Genomic DNA, 19,976 nt, shown 5'->3' on the forward strand with positions numbered 1-19,976 from the left:
TGGTTCTCAGCACCTGCTGAAGGCAAATAATGATAATTAGTCCTAATAGCTGCTCAGTTTCACACCTCTTCTAGCTAGCCAAGACAGATCACAAGGAGATGTCACCAAAGAAAATAATTTCCATAATGCCAAATGGCTTAGCACAATTTCAGTACATAGCAAGAGGATTTGCCTGTATAATCCATGACAGAAGTGCTGAGGTTCTGTAGCTTTCCCTGCCCGATATTATATATTTCCGTTCCCAGCTTAAAACCTGCATTGGTTCTGAGTCTTGCTTGCTGTAAGCGCTCTGACATAACAGGCGAGTTACCGCAGCGTAACAAGCTCCTGCATGTCAAGTTCTCCACCACAATTGCCTTGCTCATGCTCTTACCCCAGTAAAGGCAATGCAGCTATCCTCTTTTTTGTGGAAGGGGAAAACTACCTTGGCTTACTTTGTATTTTCTGGGAGGGAAGAGCAAGCTCAAAGATAGTTATTACGGAATAGCTGATACCTGTTAACATGAGTTATTATTCTTGTTCCTAAAGTTACTTTATATGTTGGGGTCATGCTCATAATTTAAGATATGAACTTGATACCAAGCAGGCAAACACTTTCATGGATCTCCTCATTACCTTCAAACCATAAGGAACTGTCTCCATTGAATGAGTGTAATAGATGTGCCTGGGGCTGTTCAAGCTAGGGCAAGATATCACAGGCAGAAAAGAATCAACATAGGAATATTAACAATACATTATTTTGCTGGTGCAGTTTTCCCATATGATTACAGGTGATGAGTGCTCCGTGGGAGTGAGGAAAAAAAAGATCAGGCCCATACCGATAGGCTCTACTCAGTTGTTCACAGTCATACACCATCCTTTACTGTTAATTCATTTGTTTGCTCTTATGCCGCTGTATTCTATCCTGAAGGCTAACCACATATCATATATATTTAAAAGAACAGTAGCATATAACTGGTATAGATCTTAGGGTTTCTTTCCCAAAACATTATGATATTCCTGCTGAGAATATGAAGATAAAGGCTTTAATCCTTGGGAACAAAAGGGTGTGAGTAATTCCATTTCATTGCATGACCTGGAGTCTCCACCCATATAAATACATCAAAGAGTAGCTATGATTTCATTCTTTGACACCCATGGGTTGAGGTTCTCACCCTGGGAAGCAAACAGCTCCTGTGGTTGGGCTGGACAGTGCCCATGAGGCTGGGTAACATGGATGTTTTCAGCATTCTTTGATCTTCCTACTGGACCAAAATTATTCACATCTCCCCACTGTTGCTGAAAACTTATCCAAGCACTCAAGGCAATTATTTTTAAATGTATGTGTGTTTTGGGCCAAGTCCATGAATCCTGACTCATGACTGACTCAGCCCTTACTTAAGCAAAACTCCACTTGATTTCATTACAAATGGAGGCAGGACTTTGTGATTTAGCCCCTTGTCAATGGGAGCTGGCTGCCAGAGCTCAGTGCCGGCTCTTGGAGCCGATGCCCTTCTATGGTTCCCAGCAAGCTCCCGGTGCACTGAAGTCCTCTGCGGCTCTCTGAATCCTGCATGACAGTGATGCTATCTACTAGGCATCCTGCTTTACTGCACTGCTCAAGCCACCATGTGGGTGATGGAGAACCACCCCGGCCCAGTGCTTTGGTGACTAATAGCTCTCAGAGCTAATCCGGTATGCCAACTGTCTGTAGGAAATTCTGTGACCCACGTTAATCAGGAGATCAGACAAGATGGCCGTGATAGCCTGACCATCTGACCATCTGGCCGTAACCTCTTGCACTGCAGATTGGCTGTAACTCATCAGAGTATTTTAATTTTATTATAAATTCATTTCAAACACAGTCGGCTCACCATTACATGTTAGAGGCTGGGATAGTTCGGGTAGGGAAAGAAACTGGATAATATGAGTACTGGGAAGAATAGTATAAAATACCCAGGCAGGTCTGCATGATAGAAGTCTAATGGTGCTAATAAACTCTGCTGGATCTGAGCTATTCTCTGTACCATGTTTCCAGCGCTCCTGGCTCCAGGCGAGGGTAGTGCCTTGGTGCAGCGCTGGACCTGACCTGGCTCCCCGCACTCATGACTGCAGGAGTCAGCTCAGGTCTCGCCAGCCTTATTAGCTCTGGCTCAGTGCCGGCGATTCCTATTCAGGCTGGCTCCACACAACGTGCCTGGATGTCTGCGCCATGCACATCCCGGCATGGGAGTGGCGTCCCGGTGTCAGGAATGTGGGACGAAGACACTCTGGCTGCCTGCTGAGACCAGCACGGTCACATTCACACAAACTGAAGAGGCTCTTCTGAAGTCAGATGTCCTGCCTGGAGGCAACCCAAATGTCTCTGTCCTGCCGCGGATAATCCAGAAGCCACCCAAGGGAGACTGAGAAAATAGTAATAAACTGTCTTGAAGTGTCCCTGCTGTCCAGCGCTCCCAGGAGAGCCTATTAAAACCCAACCATTTTCTGCTTAACAAGTGTGACTGCCAATATGTGGCTAAAGCAACCAAAAAACTTTAAAGGAAATGTTATTTATTTATGTGTCATTTAAAATAATGCCATTGTGTTTTGCATGTCTGCACCTTGATAAATGGCCTGATCAATTTTATTCCTAACTACAGCTAGAAATAACAGAGCTGCTGTGCGTGCTCATATCATTTGTGTTATTTAGATTTTTGGCCTCATCAGAAAAGGAAGCATTTGCAGGATTGGGCTCAGCTTATTGGCCTGTCAGATGTTGCTGCACCCTTTGGTGCCCTTAACCATTTCTTTCATCAAAGTAAACAGGTTTGATCTCCCGTTTGAGTAACTTACTGTTCTGTCTTTTGTAATGATGTATTAATAGGCTTTGAAGAGATACATTTTCTGCCAACGTAAACACTTTCTTGAATGTAACAGAAATGAGTCCTTGCTTGCATTAGTTTGCTGTGAACATTATGAAGGCTATAAAATAATCATAAGTAGATGACCTCGTCTAAATCTCCTTTAGACTACCCCAAGGCTTCCACAATAATGACTAAATGAGGGTCTCCTCTCAGCAGGCTTTTTTTTTTCTTTTTTCTCTGTCTTTTTTGAAAAGAGGAAAACTAGAGCTGCCTGGCCCAGTGATGTTCGCTGCCCCTCAGTCTCCCTGTCCCACCCCAGACTTCCTGGGAGGACCCATGAAAAGTGACCGTACACAACTCCGTGTTCTGCACAGCACTGTACCTGTGTGATATTTGCAAAGGAATTTTACGTCTCTTGGCTATTCTTGAGGGGTCAGTGAATTGCACAAAGGGGTTTAGTCCTTCGTCCCTGGCCATCTCTGACTGAAGTCACAACTCTCTCCGTTACTGCCACAGTACCTGCTTTGCTGTATAGACTTGAGATCTAAAACCCAGCATCGTCAAAAATGATTCCTATTGACTCCAGAGGTGTTAGGTCAGCTCTTTATTTTCTTCAAGGCCATCTAAGGCCCAGGCAGCAAATATATTCAAATATAGACAACTCTGTGAAGAAATGGTGTAAATACCTTGTGTTCAGCACATTCACATCAAATGCAATTTTGGCTCTGTGGTTGTGAAAAGATACAGAAATTAGTAGAGTCACCAAGATCTAAGTCAAGACTAGGGAAAGCTGGTGAGTAAGGAAATTCTTCAACGTTAGTTCTTTTGTTTTCACATTCTTATGACTTGAATTCAAATCTGCCCCACACTGAAGAGCCTGGAAACAAGATCTGCAGGTCTTTCCTAGTTGTAATGAGAACACACCCAGACAGAGTACATGAGGAGAATTAAAGGAAAGAGATTTGCAAAACCTCTTAGAACAGCAGGCTTCTTAATTTTGCTTTAGAATTCAAAGGAACCATCAGCCAAAAATATTTAAGGACTGAAGCAGCTAAGCCCCAGAAGAGTGCATGGCTGGCTTGGTTTGCTCAGGCTTATCTGAATTTTGTCCTGTAAAAGCGTGAATTATTGACTCTCCCCTTTTCTCTGCTTTACAGTCCTCAGGTACCTGGAGGGCATCCCAGAAAAACAGGAGGTTGAGCCAGCCCTCTCAAACGCTGGTGTTTTCTAAGTGCTTTCTGAATCTGACTGGCTAAGCCCAAGTTTGAATATTTAAAGGTTTCCACATTTCCCATGCAACAACCCCCACCCCAAAAGAAAAACCAGCTAAGCAGGAGTGCTCCCCTGTAAACCTAGACCGTGGCCGGGGAGAGGCAGCCATCGCCTCTGTGGTGCTGGGAGCCAGAAGCCGCTGCAAAGACACACTATTATTCCAGCCTAGTGGTTTCCAGAAGCTGGGCTTTTATTGCTGTGGGTGAAATTCGTACTGTGCGTGGAGAGAACCAACAAGGCTGACAGTGTACTGGGACTGAATAATGCAGAGGCCTTCGCTAGTCCCGTTGCATAGGAATGATTTCCACGTCCTTCAGGCAAAGCCGAGTGAATCAGTTTTGAAAAGCCTCTGCAGGAGCACTGCAGCAGATTAGAAAAAATATTGCAAAGTATAAAAGACTCTTGGTCAGATTCTATTTTTTGGTTCATCATCCAGCTCTTCCCATGCCTAAAATTGTGTATTTGTTCTTGCAGCTGTTGGAGTTAAAATGCAGCAAGTTCTGAGGGGGGTACCCTGGGCTTTTGTCTGCTTGGACCTGCCGCCCCGGCAGCCACCTCCCTTCCCATCAGCCGCAGCATCTCCACTCACTCCCGCTGGATCCGGCCAGGCTGCGCTGCACCCACCAATCCTCCCTCCTGCCCATCCATGGCCCTAGGGGCTGCCACAAAGCTGAGTTTTACAGCATGCTGGACTTGCCGTGCTTTTCACAGGGTCCTTTGCTCTCCAGCCCAGCACCATTTGCTTCTTTGTGCAGGACGGGGTTTAACACTCTCCCTTGTAAAACCTTGAATTAAAAAGCAGTGTCTGAAAAGGCTTAGATGGGATTAAGCAGCACAAACCTCTTACACACAGAGCTAATACTAAGTAAGCTTTTCTAAATTACCAATACGTGATGTATTAAGATGAGTGCTCTCATATCACTCTCCATCTCAGCTGGGTAGTTTCAAGGGATATAATGGAAGTTGAGTTTATTGGCTTCCACTAGGACTTGGGTGTTTAAAGCCTTTTTGGTCTTCAGATGTTCCAGTCATGATTTCTAAAAAAAACATTTGCCACCTTCCCAGGCCAAAACCAGAACTGGTGTGGACAGGTGTCGTATCAGTTGCTTCAGCAGATCTGTGCCAAACTACCACAACTGCAAATCTGGAGGCAGCCTTTGTTGGCCGATAAAAGCAGAGGACCTTGGCTAATCCTAGCCCTGTCACTGACCTACTATGGGATTTTATCTGCAGCTCTGCTATCCCCTCAACCTTATCTTTACATATTTAGAAAACACAACTTCTGGATAAGGATTCCTTTATTATTCTTTTATGCAGAAGTTAATCCGAGGCGTTACAGTCATGCGTCACTTAAATAATTGACCCATAATATCACTTGCATTGCACAATTCCATGAGTGAAAAGCTCTGTCCCATGCAGAGGCAACCTGGCGATGAGGGGAAAGCACCTCTATCTTCTGTTTCTTTGACTGCCTTGCCTTCTCCCACATATTCCCATTTAGAAGATATTTATTAGGTGGGAAAAAGTACAGTAAAATGTGGATCTCAGGTATCTGGAGCTGCATTGCTCTGCAAAGCAGCATCTTCTTTTCCCTCACACACAGAGTTCTCGTTATATCTTTAAAGAATCACAACAAAGAAAAGGAGCTGACACAATGAATTTTGATCTGGAAAATGAAATCTGACATAACCAGTAGTTACATTTTTCTTATTCCCTGGTAGTTTGCCTAAAGGCAGCTTTTAAATAATTCCTTCTTCTCACCTCCCGAGAAGTAATCTATTTGCTTCTGAATTAATTAGGCAGCATCATAAAAACTCTCTAGAGACTTTGAAAGCTGCTGATCTAACTTTTTAAAATATATAATGGGCCTGATCCTTAGACCAGCCAGTGGGAATTTTGGTCTTAACTTTGATGGGAACAAGAACAGGCATTTTATGTGCAATGCTACTGAAAAAATAGGGTCCCCAGTAAATAGTCATAGATGTTGCTTTTTCTGTCTGCTTTACTGGCATCTGTTTCTATAATACTGCAGTATTGAGAGACTACGTCCTTTCTTATTTCATCTTCCTTTGGACAGTCAGTGTTAGTATTTCCATTGTTTGCTGCCTTGACGAGCAGACGTGTGCAGGATAGTGTAGTGCTGTCTCTCCACTTGTAATGGCCGGTGCGTGAGCGACACACAGGAGCTGGGCAGTTGTGCAAGGCCAGGGAAATCAGTGAGCTCTTGTGGGCATGAGAGATCATTTCAAGCTTGGCTTTGAGATGCCAGTTATTCTGGAACTCGCTAGCCTAAATCAGCATCAACCTAGTAAAGTAATTTTTAAACTATAACTTAGTTTTCTGTTAATCCGAAAGATGAAAATACTCAAATTAATTTTGGTCTCATTGATTATTTTTTTGACTGAAAAAAATCCACAAATGGACTTTCATTGACCAAATTGAAAATGTCTGTACCAGTCTGTTTACAGGGTGACATAAAAACGTTTATTTGACAGGGTAGAAGAAATGGATGGAAGAAACAGATAAGTTTCCAGGCTTACAAGTTTTTCATGAAGTTGGGCTTTATGGCCTGGATGGTCTCTCTGTTCTATGTTTCTTTGTTCTTGCATTCCTGACTTTGCCTGTTGCCAGTGGCAATATCACCAATACAAGTCAGGACAAGGATTAGATCAAAAGATGCATGAGGAACCAAAGATGGCTCTGAGTGAGATTTGGAGCTCAGATTAGGAGATATAAACACCTGTATGTCTTTCAGGTGTAGGTTTGTGTACTGCTGGCATTATGCTGAGGGGTTTGCTCACATAGCTCAAGGAATATTCGTGGTCAGCGTGACATCTGGTAAACTTGTCTCATGAAACTGTACTGCTCTTCTGAATGACACAGGCTAGAAATGCATGGATTTGCAGTATGGACCGGAGGAGAAAGATTCTTTTCAGGGATCACCACTTCAAACCTCATTATTCTGCAGGGTTTTCTGCTAGCTTTTAGAAATGTCAAAACAATGTGCTTACTAACACTTCTGTTGTTTAAAACTTGAAATCAAATTCTTTCCTAAACAGATCCGCTGGACCTGTTCCTCTCCCTTTTCTGTTACCTGAGCGCAGCTATGACTTTCACTGTCCCTTCCCCAGGTCAGCATCTGATTATCCCCAGCTCTCCCTTGCAAAGGAGATTTGATGCCTTTTCTGTAAAGGTGTTGGGCATTTGAAAGGTTCCCGGAGAGTCCAGTGATTTGGGAGGTGTGGGCTCAGGAGCCAACTCCAAGTCAGCTCATCTCCAGCAAGATCTATGTGGAAAGGAATGAAAAGCCCTAGGCCCAGGGAGCTGTTATCTGGCATGCTCTTTTTTCAGCTGATGTCAGAGATTTTGCTTGGGGTTGTTTTGTTGGGGTTTTTTTTCAGGTCTGCTCATATACATTTTGTATACTGGAGCTTTGCAGAGCACAAATAACATTTTCGAAGATGGAGAGGTCAGTTACTTGTGTTCCTGGCATCAGCTTGGTCTTCATGTCAGTCTGCCCTGGGAGCTTTTAGAAGTCAGTGTGTTCTCCCTGCTCTGTATCAAGCCTGAATTTCCAGTGAGGAAAAAACGTTGTGGGAACAGTCCAAAGAGTTACAGCTTTATTTACAGTTTAGTTACCACCTACAGCAACGTAGCTCATCACTAGCACTGCCTTGGGCATGTTTCCACTTTATAACTTAGTGAGGCTGTTTACAGTGTTGTCAACAGCAGAAATAAAGGCCCAGGGTGGAACTATGGCCCTAGTAAAATCAATGGCAAAACTCCCATGGACTTCAGTAGACCAGCATGTCACTTAGTACTGTATGTGAGGAGCATGTATTTTATTGTCACCTTGATGTCTGCTTGTTCAGCTGCTTTTCCCAAAGCATATTCATTCCGTGGGCAGCCTCATGGGCCCTGGCAGTACCCGAGGTACATTTTCTGTGCGGATAAATTGCAGGTTGTTTTTTCTGTCACATCCATCACTGCTCTTTCTCTCTGGCTCTTGGAAATTATTTTATTTCCTTTTCTATAGTAGCTCTAGATCTGAATCTGTGTAGCATAGGGAAGAGGAAGCAGAAAGGATGTTTATGGACTTTCCCATGGCTACAAAAGAGGATCAGGAGTCGAATCTGTGGGTTGGGTCAGTAAACCAGCACTCATGTCGGGCTTGCAGGTCAGTGAGAATTCCCTAGATTAACAAATCATTTGCTTCACAGAAGAAATGGATGCATCCTTCCATTCCCTCCCCACAGCCTTCTTTGCCCTCCACCCAGTTCAGTTGTGAAATTGTGAGCAGATTGTATGTACATACACCCACCAGGCCTACTATGTAAAGATACACACATACGCATACATAAACACCCTGCACAAGCATGCACTTCACATGGTATACAGGTTTGGTAATATTATTTCCAGCAATTAATCTCCCTGTTTCTGAATTTGTATGGATCCCTGTCTAATCTCCAGAAAGATTATTTCTTTCTATATCCTGAGTGCCAGCAATACTCAAAGGCCAAACTGCACTGCACGGTGCCCTTTGGGAAGACGCTCCTGCTTAAAAGCCTTCCAGATCTTGGCTGTCACAGGAGACTATATTTGGAAGGATGGGAAAGCAACACGAGAGGCACATGGAGCAAAAGCTGTGAGCATCAGCAGTTTACTACAAGTAAACAGTTTCACTTCTCTAGCTGTTGTGTTCATCAGTCTTGTAAACAAGAGCTGCCTACAGTAAGATAACAAAGCTGTAGGCCTAAATCTATCCTCTTCCTTTGCAGATGAGTGAGAAACTGCCAACACTCATGTCAGCCATTCTGTTTCATCCCTCTGTGATCCACCATTGTGATGTTTAAGTCCACCATCACAATATTTAAGTCCACTATTGCAATATTTAATTCCACCATTGCAATGTTTAACTTGTTCCGGCGGAGTCCTTGGCTTTGCAGGAAGCAAAAAACCACCAACCTTGCCTCCTACTCTTGCAGGGATTTACAAAAGAAGGACTCAGTTGTCTGGGATCAGGCAACACTCCAAATCATTTCAAAACTGTCCTCTGCATTTTGGAGAATAGGATATTACTGTCCATTTTTTTATCCTGGTCATCAAGAGGCAGACAGCACCGGCAGCTGTTTCTGCTGTCCTGTGTAGAAGAGCTGTGTGATCTGGAAACTGATGGTGCAGTCTTGTCTGATAGCATCTGCTTTCCCTGAATAATTGTAGACATTCCCACCTCTCCACTCATTCCTCCAAGCACCTTGGAGTCATAAATTGCAATGCTAGAGCAAATAGAGTCATGCTTAGGGAATGATCTCCCTGTTCAAGGTGAATCCTGATACCTGATGTATGAGAAGACCGGGCACATGCTAAAAATTCCTTGCTAATTTGGGTTGCTAGTTCATCAAAAACATCCTCCCAAACACGCACAGGATGTATTAAGTTATGGTATAGTAAGCGATCAGTTTGTCATACTGACATTTTTGCTCCTTGCCAGAAAGTCCTGGACTTCATTATCTCTCTCAAGAAATCAGATCTGTTAGTGTCACCCTGCAATAAATTTGTGTAACTGGAAACCTCTCCCCAGGCATACAAACATGTGAGGACAACTGAGCATTGCTGTTCTCTGAAGACTGGTATATAAATATATACTGGACTAACAACATCTCCTCTCTGTTATGGGTCCAATGAAGCCTTAGCCTCCAGATCTCTGTTTTGCTGTTTGAGCGTTGGTCCAGTAGCACTTTGGCATAGGCACATAGCATGCTATGAGGTGGGGCTTAGCTTCTGGGGCTATCAAATGAGGGGATTTAACTGCGTGTAGGTTCCTTTATGGTGTTACCTTCCCACTTACCATTCCACTTAGAAAAGCTTGAAAATGCTGCCCATCCTGCTGCGGCAGGGGAGGTTGGCAGGGCTGGGCCCGGCGGTGTCAGGACACAGCCCCGGTGCATGCTGTCCCCTTGGTGATGTACAGAGCAGAAGGAAAGAGTGCTTAGAAATGACACTTCCTCTGTGTGGTGATCCTGTCGGTAATGTAGTCGATGACCAGAAAATCTGGAATCTCCAAGCCGTTGTCCCTGTACGTAATCTCTGACCTCTTCAGTTAATCACTCTCTGCCTCAATTTCCTTATCTGAGAGTTGAGGGCATTTCCCCCTCTTTTGAGACCTGTAAAGAAGAGCTCGAGGTTAAGTATTGCTTTTCTTCTCAAAATTTAAAAAATAGTCCTTACCATGTCTAAGAAAACTCAATGGAAAGCCTGTTTTCCTTTAGAAAGCCTTGAAATGAAACATTGTACATTTTATTCTAGTTTTTAAAAATAGTCTGTTTTACCTATTATGAAGGTGGTGATTGAATGGTATTCAGTAAACAAAAGGTTTCCATTATATATGAAATAAAAAATACCCTTTTGTAAAAAGGAAATGCTGAGACAGCTGTTTTTGAAAGTCATGGCAGAAGCACAGAGGGCTACCTTTTGCCCTGTCAGTGTAGTATTTGAACCAAGAGAGAAAACTGAGTATAGGCTGGAGCAGACACAACAATTGCAAAAGCACCGGTTTCCCAGCAAATACTACTATCATCATCATCATCATCATTATTATTATTATTATTATTATTATTATTTTATTGAGAATCACCGGAGCCAGTAAATGCAGGCGATGGTAAAACCCTTCACACTCTTTAACATCTCCTTGAGTTGTTGAGGGCTGGGAGTGCCTTTTGTCTGTGTTTGTGGAGCCCAGAGAAGCACAGCAGCTCTGAGTCCATCACTGTGGCTTCTTGGTGCGGTGTCAGTAGAAATGAAGAGCAATGTTACGCCATGCAGCACATGGCTGGAAGCCATTTTGGTAGGGCTGGAAAGGAGCATCCAGGCTGATCTCCAGCTGATATTATCATGGGCCAATGATGTCTTGCCGATGATGAAACTAGTAGTAAGTACTCTCATGGTGTAATAATTTTCCATATTAGCTTTCAAATGCAATGCAGCAGGTAATAGTTTACTCGGCACTCCTTGACTTCCTTATGAGGCTAATTGCTGGGATACTTTCTCAATTTCAACCTTTCTTATTGGTATTCTTAAGGAAAATCAGTATAAATAGTCTACTGTGTTTTGCAGAGATCATGTCAGTCCATATTCTGTTTTATCTGGTTTCGTACCAAGGCATTAGCCCACACGATTGTCTCTTATTTGCAATCTTGGCTCATTAAGGTGATAATTTGATAAAGCAGGTTGTTGTCTTTACCTTGGGGGATCTCTTCTGGGTTGATGTATTGATACTGTGGACAGACCTGTCAATATGCTCCTCTTTGTTCTCAGCAAGTGCTGTGGCACGTCCCGCACTGTGATTTATGGGCCCCCACCTCGCGCAGCCTGCCAGCCCCAGCACAGTGCGTGCACTTGGCAGAGGCGTCCAGGGTGTGTCTTGGGAAAACGCTGGGGATGGGGCATAGGGAAAAGACTGGGGAAGGTTTCTGAGGAGGCTCTCTGTGGCCATGTCTCTCCCTGATTCCTCTTAGGCACTGATAGGACCTCATGGAGGAGTTTATTCATCTCCCCAGAGGGAGAACCCGCTTCTTCAGTAAGTCAGATGCTGCAATGGGTTGAGGAGGTCACAGAGGTCTATGAGGTTGTCTCAGGTAAGTTTTCCCCAGGGAGAAGTCAAGACAACACACAGAGAGTGGAGAGCTCCTGTCCCATCATGTTCTCTTGCCAGTTTGAGAAACCTGCATACAATCCTGCTCAGCACCGAGAACAGTCATTTCCACACAGGGATGGCTTGGAGATTAATTAGTGGCACACAGTGCATGTTATATATTATATTACCGGTAAAAGTATTTTTGGAGATGGAGTGCTGATAAAGAGCTATTTCTGGGGAGAGGAGCAGATATTTGGCATTATCACAGTGTACCAGAGCAGGTACAGAGCCTGACCACCTGTGGGAAAAGGCAGGAATACACCAAAACAGCCCCTTCCCTTTCCTCATACAGAAACTTGGTGCCGAAACATTGCCTGTTCCTCCCTGATGATAAAAGGACAAGTTAAATAATAAATAATAATCTGAGTCTCAGTGTGACTACTAAATAATTTTCAGTTAGACATTATGTAAATTTGAAGTAATTTTTTTTACTGGTCATGCATAATAAAATAACTATGGTGATTATTTTTTCACCCTTAGAGTTTAATTAAGACCATTCAGGAGGTTTGGGCTGATACACCATCCTATAAATCACAGATCAAGCCACTGAAAAATAACTACCTAGCTTTCAGATTAGATAATGATATTTTGGGGGTAGAAATCTTGCTGACAGATAGTCACCCATGTTGTCCTAATCAGGAGGGCCATTTGGTCTTCTGAGCACTGAAATGATATACACTAGTTATTAATATATGCAATTCAATGTGTGCTTTTCTGGGTTTAATTTTAGGGATGGACTCATTCCATCGTCTATATTCCTGCATAACTCATTGTAGAATAAATAGAGCGTTGTTCTATGTTAGCCTAATCGACTTTTAAAGCCAATGCAACTAAACTGTCCAAAGGGATAAAGTGGATCATATTGAGTCACATTTTATTCCAGAATAAATGTGTCCAGCTGTGGCATTTTGCAGGAATAGCCATTGTGATTTGAATGTGGAGCCTCTTAGTTTGAATCACTTCTCAGGCTTAGACAAGCCTGTGTTTCCCAGTCTCAGCAGAAGTGCTGCAAGACACACAGGGCAATGTTGATTATGGTTATTGTAATTGCAGCCTCTGCAGAGACATCAGAGCTCCTCCAAGATGTCCAACACCAAGGAGCTGCTTTCTAGTACATATGCAGTTTTCATACTGTGGAGCAAAATGAGCAGCATGCTGATATCCTGGGAAAAAAAGTGCTGGGAAAGTGTGTCCTATATGGTAGTTCCTGGGATGTATAGCTTTCTCTCTGGTGTCTCAGCGTGTCTTCCATGTGACTGGGCTGTGCACACCTACGGCTTTGCCCCACAAGTTAGTGCAAGTCTGCAGGATGTGTCAGTACACAGGATGGACCCTGACTCACGGGGAAAGCATGTATGGAAAACGTTGCCATACTCCTACAAATGCTTGTTTTTCTTTTCTGTGTGATTTTTTTTTCCATTTTAAATAAATCAGGAGTTTAGCAATAAAAGCTAATGCTGAAAGGAAGTGGTGCAGGTGAGCCCTGTAGAATTTCACACTGTATTTATGAACAGAAACTCTTTTCAGGAGAGTCAACTGGGTTTGAAAAAAATAAGATGGAGGGTAGTTCCTCTGATGCCCAGAAGGTAAAGCGTTAAATGGCCATCTTGCTAAATCTTCATTGCTATACCTGTTATTCCAGAGTTATGAAATAACAAGAAGATACTACTCTGGAGTACCTATTCCTAAATCCTACCATTTATTCCGGAACGAAGAGTATCTTTGTTCTAATTCAGTTGTATTCTGAGGAGCAATTCAGTAATAACTATTGTACTTTAAATTCACACCCTGTATTACTGTATTAATTGTGAAGGATAGGCAAATTCTAACTTTCCTCTTAGTTTCATTGCTGTAAATCCAGAAGAACCCTGTTGAAATAAGCCAGTAGTTTTCAATCATACCTATGAAATGTGTCATTTCAAAGGAATGAATCTGGATTTTACCACACAACTCTGGCCCACAGTGTGTGAAAAGAGACCGTCTGAGTTAATCAGACCAAACCACTCCCTCGACCGAAGCGTCTTCAGCAGCACCACAGTCATGCAACAGGCAGCAATTCTCACTGCGGCATCAGGAAGAACAGAACATCAAGGGAATAATTTACCTCTAATTTAGCAGTTAGACCAGGATCTAGGTGGGTTCCTGCATTAAGTAATTGCTTTCAGAGGCTGGGAAGGTTGGGGCTGCTCGTTCTGTTCCACTGGGCTGGTGAGGCCAGGTCCCCATCTCTCTCCAACTCCTCTACGGCTGGGAGAAAGCTGCTCCATTACTGGTGCTTCTGTGTCCATGGATGTCATAAGGAGCCTGTCTCCGCCTTTGACATTCAAGGAAATGGAGGGATGTAAGCACACCCCTACACTCAGGCATCTTGCTTAAACATAGGCAGTGTAAATGGCTTTGAGCACCTCTTAATTTTTCTTGAAGCTGAGGATCTCAGTATAATTCTCATTAAAAATCTGTCAAAGGCTTGTGGTTTGTGTTGGAGAAAATGGCCAACTTGTAGAGAGGTCTCTTCTGGAGAAATGCCGTTTGCCATATTCTTGGTGACTAATTCCTACATTATGCAAGTTTGGGTATCAATGCAGTGGAGCGCTGGGACCTTCCCTGCCAAGTGGCCATCTTCAGTGCTCCCGTCGCCAGCCATCACCTCATGGAGACAGAAGATCTCCTGAGGCATTCAGGATTTTATATCCCCACCCTGTAGCTCTGCAGACTTACAGCTGTTTCAAGATGATTGAACCATGGGAAGAATAAATTCTGCATCCTTCTGTTTGGAAAAGGTCTATGTTGAAGCTACATAATCTTTCCCGCTCCCAAAGGCAGGGACAGGTGGGGGTTCGAGCTCCCTGCCACGCTGGCAGATGCCTTTGTAGCCACCTCCTGTCCCCAGGTCCCCCTTGTGCTTCTCCTCATGGCTCAGACCCCAACAGCTTCGGCTTTCCCTGGTGTTTGGCTCCTCCCCAAGGAAAGTGCGTTGCTTCAACACTTCTCTTTTTTTGAATCCTAGATGCAGATTCTGGCTTTGATAATTTATTGCTCTTTGAGACATCTTTCTGATTTCTGCAGCCTCTTGCTGCGCCTCCTCTTCCCCTGGCACGGCAGGTGAAGGGCCTCGGCTGGCAGGAGGAGGGAGCAGCGAGTTCTTGCTGGCTGCGCAGCCCCCGCTGCCCGCTTGCAGGCAGCTGCTTCTGAGATTTTAACTTCTGTCATTGGCTTTCTGGTGCCTTTGTTCAGCCTTTTAAATATTCCTTTAGCCTGTCTGAAAATATATTTGTTTTTCTTCCAAAAAAGCCTTCGCTTACTCAATTAGCAAGAGAGTTTTTTGTGGAAAGTGCCATGGCTCTATTTCTGCCATGGCTAAGTGCTTCTTGGAGCATTTGGCTCCTCCCCAGAGATGATTTACCCCTGCCATCCTCACACTGCGTATTGCTGGACATCTTACTGCATGCGTTGCTGTGTGGTGCCTTGCAGAAAAGGAGTTTTTGTGGCACAGGAGTCTAAATCTGTTGCTGTGAGTCAGGCTGATCCACGCTGTCCCAAGCTATGATTTTAGCTGCAATTTTTGCTCCATGCCCTATTGGGTCAATAGTGTGTTTTCCCCACACATGGGCTCTTTCACCATCCAGATTTTTTTTTTTTTTTTTTTTGCTTTTGTCTTACTTATTGGTTTTGCCACTTTGTTTAGAGCAGAGGTTATGAGGATACAAGTCAAACCTCTCACATGTTGGGAGAGAAAGGCGAGTGCTGGCTGGTGTAATGCTAGAAATACCTTTGGAGGTTTGCGTCCCACCCACCCCGGTCGGATCTGAGCCCTGGCCTGAGATACCTGCCCTCGGCTGGGACCTGGACACGGCCCATGCAGCACAGGAGGAGTTTGTAGAAACAAGCCTTGATCTGGAAGGCACCTCCCTGCCTGTCCCACGGGCAGATCCCGACACTGTCCCCAGCCTGCCCTGCCTGCAGCCCCAGCCACCGCCGGACAGCCTACCTGGGAGGGTGGCCGGGGCACCTGGGGAAACCTTGCAGAAGGGGGTGCAGAAGCCTCTGCCATTACATCTGTGTTCAGTCTTTGCCCAGACACAGGATGAAGAATTTCTCCTCTCAGGGGGTTTGTGGCACTTTGTGTTGCTATTTTCCCTGTTTTCGCAGTCTGTTTTAATTGTGGGTTTGCCCTTTCAAGCTGGGGGCTAAAGCCTAGTAGAAAACTGTTTACAGTGCTGCTTACAAAATCTTCATGGAGTTCAGGGGCTATTTCAGCAAACATTCCTGAACAGTTCTTCGCTTCATGTTGGCCCCAAACTATTCCCTTATACATTCTGCATGTTACGGTATGAGAGCTCGACTATGCCAGGTGAGCTGCTACCTTCTCGAGGTCTTTAGCCACAACGTACAAATAAATGTCATGACTTCGTGAGTGCCTCATGAGCGCAGGTAAATATTAGGGCAGCTTCTGGAGCCTTGCAGCTTGACTGACCTGCTTTGGCCTAAAAGCTGGGCAGAACTTGCTTTGTTTTTTCAGTACAGAAATTCGTGCATAGGACACTCGCTGTTTGGGTACGTGGCGTTAGGATCACATTCACAGGGCCATTCTCTCACAAGATCCTGTGATCTCCTTTGAAGACCCTGCCCCAGGTGGATGGGAAGGCTCGTGGGCTTGCTGCTGACACAGGGGTGACATTTGCTCTTGCTGGAACCGGGTAGTTGTTGGAGCTGGTTATTTGCTTTGTGTGATTGATCACATCTGCATGGCACGTAACACTGCCTTGTGAAACGGCCCTTTTATGTGTCAAACTGACTCGCAGTGTGACCTGATGTAGATGTAACGGGATGTTTAAGGAACAACTGAAATTCACTGAGAACCATGCTACTTTTTTGTTTCTCCTGGAGCAAAAGGCCTTTGTCCGGTTTCAGGAAGAGGGCACAGTGCCCTGCGGGACCGATGGGGTCCCCTGTGATGGCCATGAGAACTGTGCCATTAGCTGCTGAAATGCTCCATCGCGCATCGCACCAGAACACGTCTGGCTTGCGCCAGTGTCATTTGATGAAGAGGGGGAGGAAACAGGTCTGATTTTCCCTGCTTTGCTGCACTTTGGCGTGTGACCTCAGGGAGGTCAGTGTGAGCCACACCACAATGACACTGAGGCATCAGTTTGCATCCTTCAAACTCCAGATGATTTGTCAGTAGGAATTGGGCTTCTAAAACGGATCCTGCATTTCTTTCCCCATCTGCTTTTTGCTGGTTAGCTTGCACGTAAGGTTTGCCTATTACCTTATGAATAGCACCCAGCACAAAGTGAAGTCTCAGCAATCCCACTGGGATCTTTAAGCACTTGCTTCTTGTTAATGCTGGGACTGTGGAATGGAGAAAACCAACCGCCTGCCTGGCTCATGGCCTGCTGTGATTACAGAGATGGAGTTACTGGGAGGGTGGGCTTTATCCCATCAACACCTTCCTATCACTGCTGAAGTGATGCTACCCTTACATGTCAACACTGAAAGCATATCTCTGCTGCACGCAGTTCATCTACTGGCAATGAATGCTGCAGTGAAAGATGCCCTTTAATTAACGTACTTCATAACAAGTCATCTGAAAATGGATCTGTGTTTGGAGCCAGGCACTCCTGCATGTGCTGTAGGGCTGCTTGTGTGTAGAAGGGCTCCTCATGTGCATCATTTGCACGACTGAGTCTTGACCATTTGACACCGGATGGTAAAAGTGGTTTCCAGATGCTCAATGTTCAACTGCATATTGGATGCTTTGGTGAAGACCCCACTGCCTTGCACACCAAGGCTCCTTCTGAGCAGAAATGAGCTGCAGAGAGACACAGGTTTGGGTGTGATCTGACACACTCTTATGTGAGGCACCTGGCTGGGGACATATATGATAGGCACGTGCCAGTCCGTTGGTGCCATGACGGACATGCCAGGCCACGTGAAGGTTTTGTCACAACACAGGCTGCAGCCCTGTGCACAGCAGGAAAACCAACCACAGCAGCAAACTTAAGTGAAAGGGATAGAGAGGTCTGAAATTAGTTCAGAGTTGACTCTTTTGTCTGAATTAAAATAAATGTGCAGTCCTGCCTTCCCTTCTGTCCCCAGAAAGCCTTCCCATGATCCCAGCATTGAAGGGTGCAAGGAATGCAGGTTTGGGTCTCCTCGTCCCTTTCCTTTGCATTGGCCTTGGCAGTGACAAGAGGGTGAGATGGACCAGAGTGCATTTCCTATCCCTGGTTGACCATGAAAGACAGAAGGGAAAAATGATCTTGTGCTCAAATCTTTGTGCTAAAATGAATTAACAAGTGTCTCAGAAATCTGAAAACAGCTTTGACTGGAGTCGTGAGCAATGTGCCCAGCTCGGCACGGGATTCAGTGTTTCTCTCAGCGCCTGCGAAAACTGGCTCCGCACATCCTGGGCAGAGCCAAGGCGAGGTACTTGGCAGCCGCGTTTGTTAGCGTTGCCTTTGAGTCCTGCCTGAGGTTGGGCTGAAGATGACAGATGATCCATCATTTAAGGCTTGTTTGTCCATCCCCGTTGGCTACAATGAAATGGTTTTGTTTTACCAGGGAAGCCCGAGCATTTCATACACGGACCCATCCTGTGAACTTTAAGGATTTGGGCGCAGATGGTGGACGGGATCCCAGCCCTTCACAAGCCGCCGTCCGTGTAGGAGCCATGGCTGTGCCGCTGCAGAGGGTATGTTGCCTCTTTCTAGCCTTTAACAAACACAATAACTAAGAAGTCTCCTGTAGAGGTGTGGTAACACCCTGTGACTCTTGTGTATACAAGCACAACAGCACAAAATCCCCTCGCGCAGCTCCAATCCCTCGGTGAGTTCCAGCCACGCAGCGTGGCTTAGTTGAGCACTCACTGACATCAGGCCATTGCCTTTCCTTTAAGCAAGTACACGGACGGCTTTGTCCGTGAGAGCTGAACTAGCACATGGATCCGCACGGTGACACTTGCTATTGGGCACTGGAAGCGCCACAAGAGCAGTGAGAACAGCAACTTTCAGACTAAGAGTTGTGCAGAAAAACTGGGGGGAAGAGTGCCTGTTTTGGGTTGATCAATAGTGCCTTTTTTTAGTGTTTCCGGGGGGGGGGGGGGGGAATCCAAAATTCTGCAAAAGGAAATTATATTTTAGGTTGAAGCAAATATTTAATATTATTTTGAAATACTTTTTTCAGCCTGGGGATGCAGTTTGGTTTGGTAGCAGAAAGCCTGTCAAATAGTAAGCCAAAAAGTTGAAATTTTCAAAGGGAAGTAGAGCCAAGCAACTGCCGCACATGGTCAGGGCAGTCTTAGCTCCTGCTTATTTCTCTGAACGTCTCAATGGTGAGGGTTAATAGGGATGAGGATGTGTCAGCCCTGTGCCAGGTAGTGGATTTCAGCCTGCAGCAGCACCAGCTTTTGTGATTTTACCATAAATTTTGTTACAGTTGTTTTTCAAAGCTCTGGTTCCTCTTGTCCTGTAATTATGTGAGAGTTTCAGCATTCTTTAAAGCTGAAGGTAAATTGACAACTTTTGGGATTGTACAGAATAGCTTGAAAACAACCAAAAAGTTTTAAAAGGATGAAGGGCAAATAGAGCAAACCCAAAATTACGTTTCTTTGAAATCTCAAGATTTCGAAGGCAAACTCGTGATTTTGTGGCCTAGGACAGGACTGCTAAGTGCTTGGTGCTGGCAATGCTGTGTTTATTTTCCATGCTTGGATTTCTGCATGGCTTTATACACATTATGAAAAATGCAGTATTTTATGTTATTTTTTAAAAGGAAGCAGATCGCTTTGTTGGATGATCTCCAAACCAGACTGTAACATACAATAAAAATTCTATAGCTCACTGTAACAGACTACAAAAGCCTGAGATGTTACTTTACCAGCACAAAAAACAGGCATATTATGGAGGAAGAGAATTATAAGGTATATCACTTGTATTTATGGCCAAAAGAGAAAGAAAAAATATACACTGCGTGTGTATTCTGCATATTGAAATTACAGAACAAAATTTAATTAGATCTTTATAAATAAAATCCACATATGCTGATTTATGATATATTTCTTTCTCAGCCTTTGAAATGATGGCTGCCTCCACTTTGAAAACCAGTCATTTGCAGACATCAGGTCTGTAATTCACAAACTGGCACAACCAGAAGTTTGTGGATTTGAGTCTAGTAAATGCCAATCC

At 44.5% G+C, this 19,976-nt stretch overlaps 2 long non-coding RNA genes across 2 annotated transcripts in view; one reads left to right on the plus strand and one right to left on the minus strand.

Annotated features, from left to right (window-relative positions):
- Positions 1 to 4,682: 4,682 nt before the first annotated feature.
- The window catches only part of LOC142604441 (uncharacterized), a 64,350-nt gene continuing 49,056 nt past the window's right edge, over positions 4,683 to 19,976 (minus strand). The window contains exon 3 of the long non-coding RNA XR_012838322.1: positions 4,683 to 10,261. This is a non-coding gene — a long non-coding RNA (uncharacterized LOC142604441). The remainder of the gene's footprint in view (positions 10,262 to 19,976) is intronic.
- LOC142604442 (uncharacterized) overlaps positions 13,667 to 19,976 on the plus strand; it is a 28,283-nt gene continuing 21,973 nt past the window's right edge. Inside the window, exons 1-2 of the long non-coding RNA XR_012838323.1 lie at positions 13,667 to 13,924; positions 18,355 to 18,484. This is a non-coding gene — a long non-coding RNA (uncharacterized LOC142604442). The remainder of the gene's footprint in view (positions 13,925 to 18,354; positions 18,485 to 19,976) is intronic.

This window comes from Balearica regulorum, chromosome 18, assembly GCF_011004875.1.
Source record: "Balearica regulorum gibbericeps isolate bBalReg1 chromosome 18, bBalReg1.pri, whole genome shotgun sequence".
NCBI lineage: Eukaryota > Metazoa > Chordata > Aves > Gruiformes > Gruidae > Balearica > Balearica regulorum.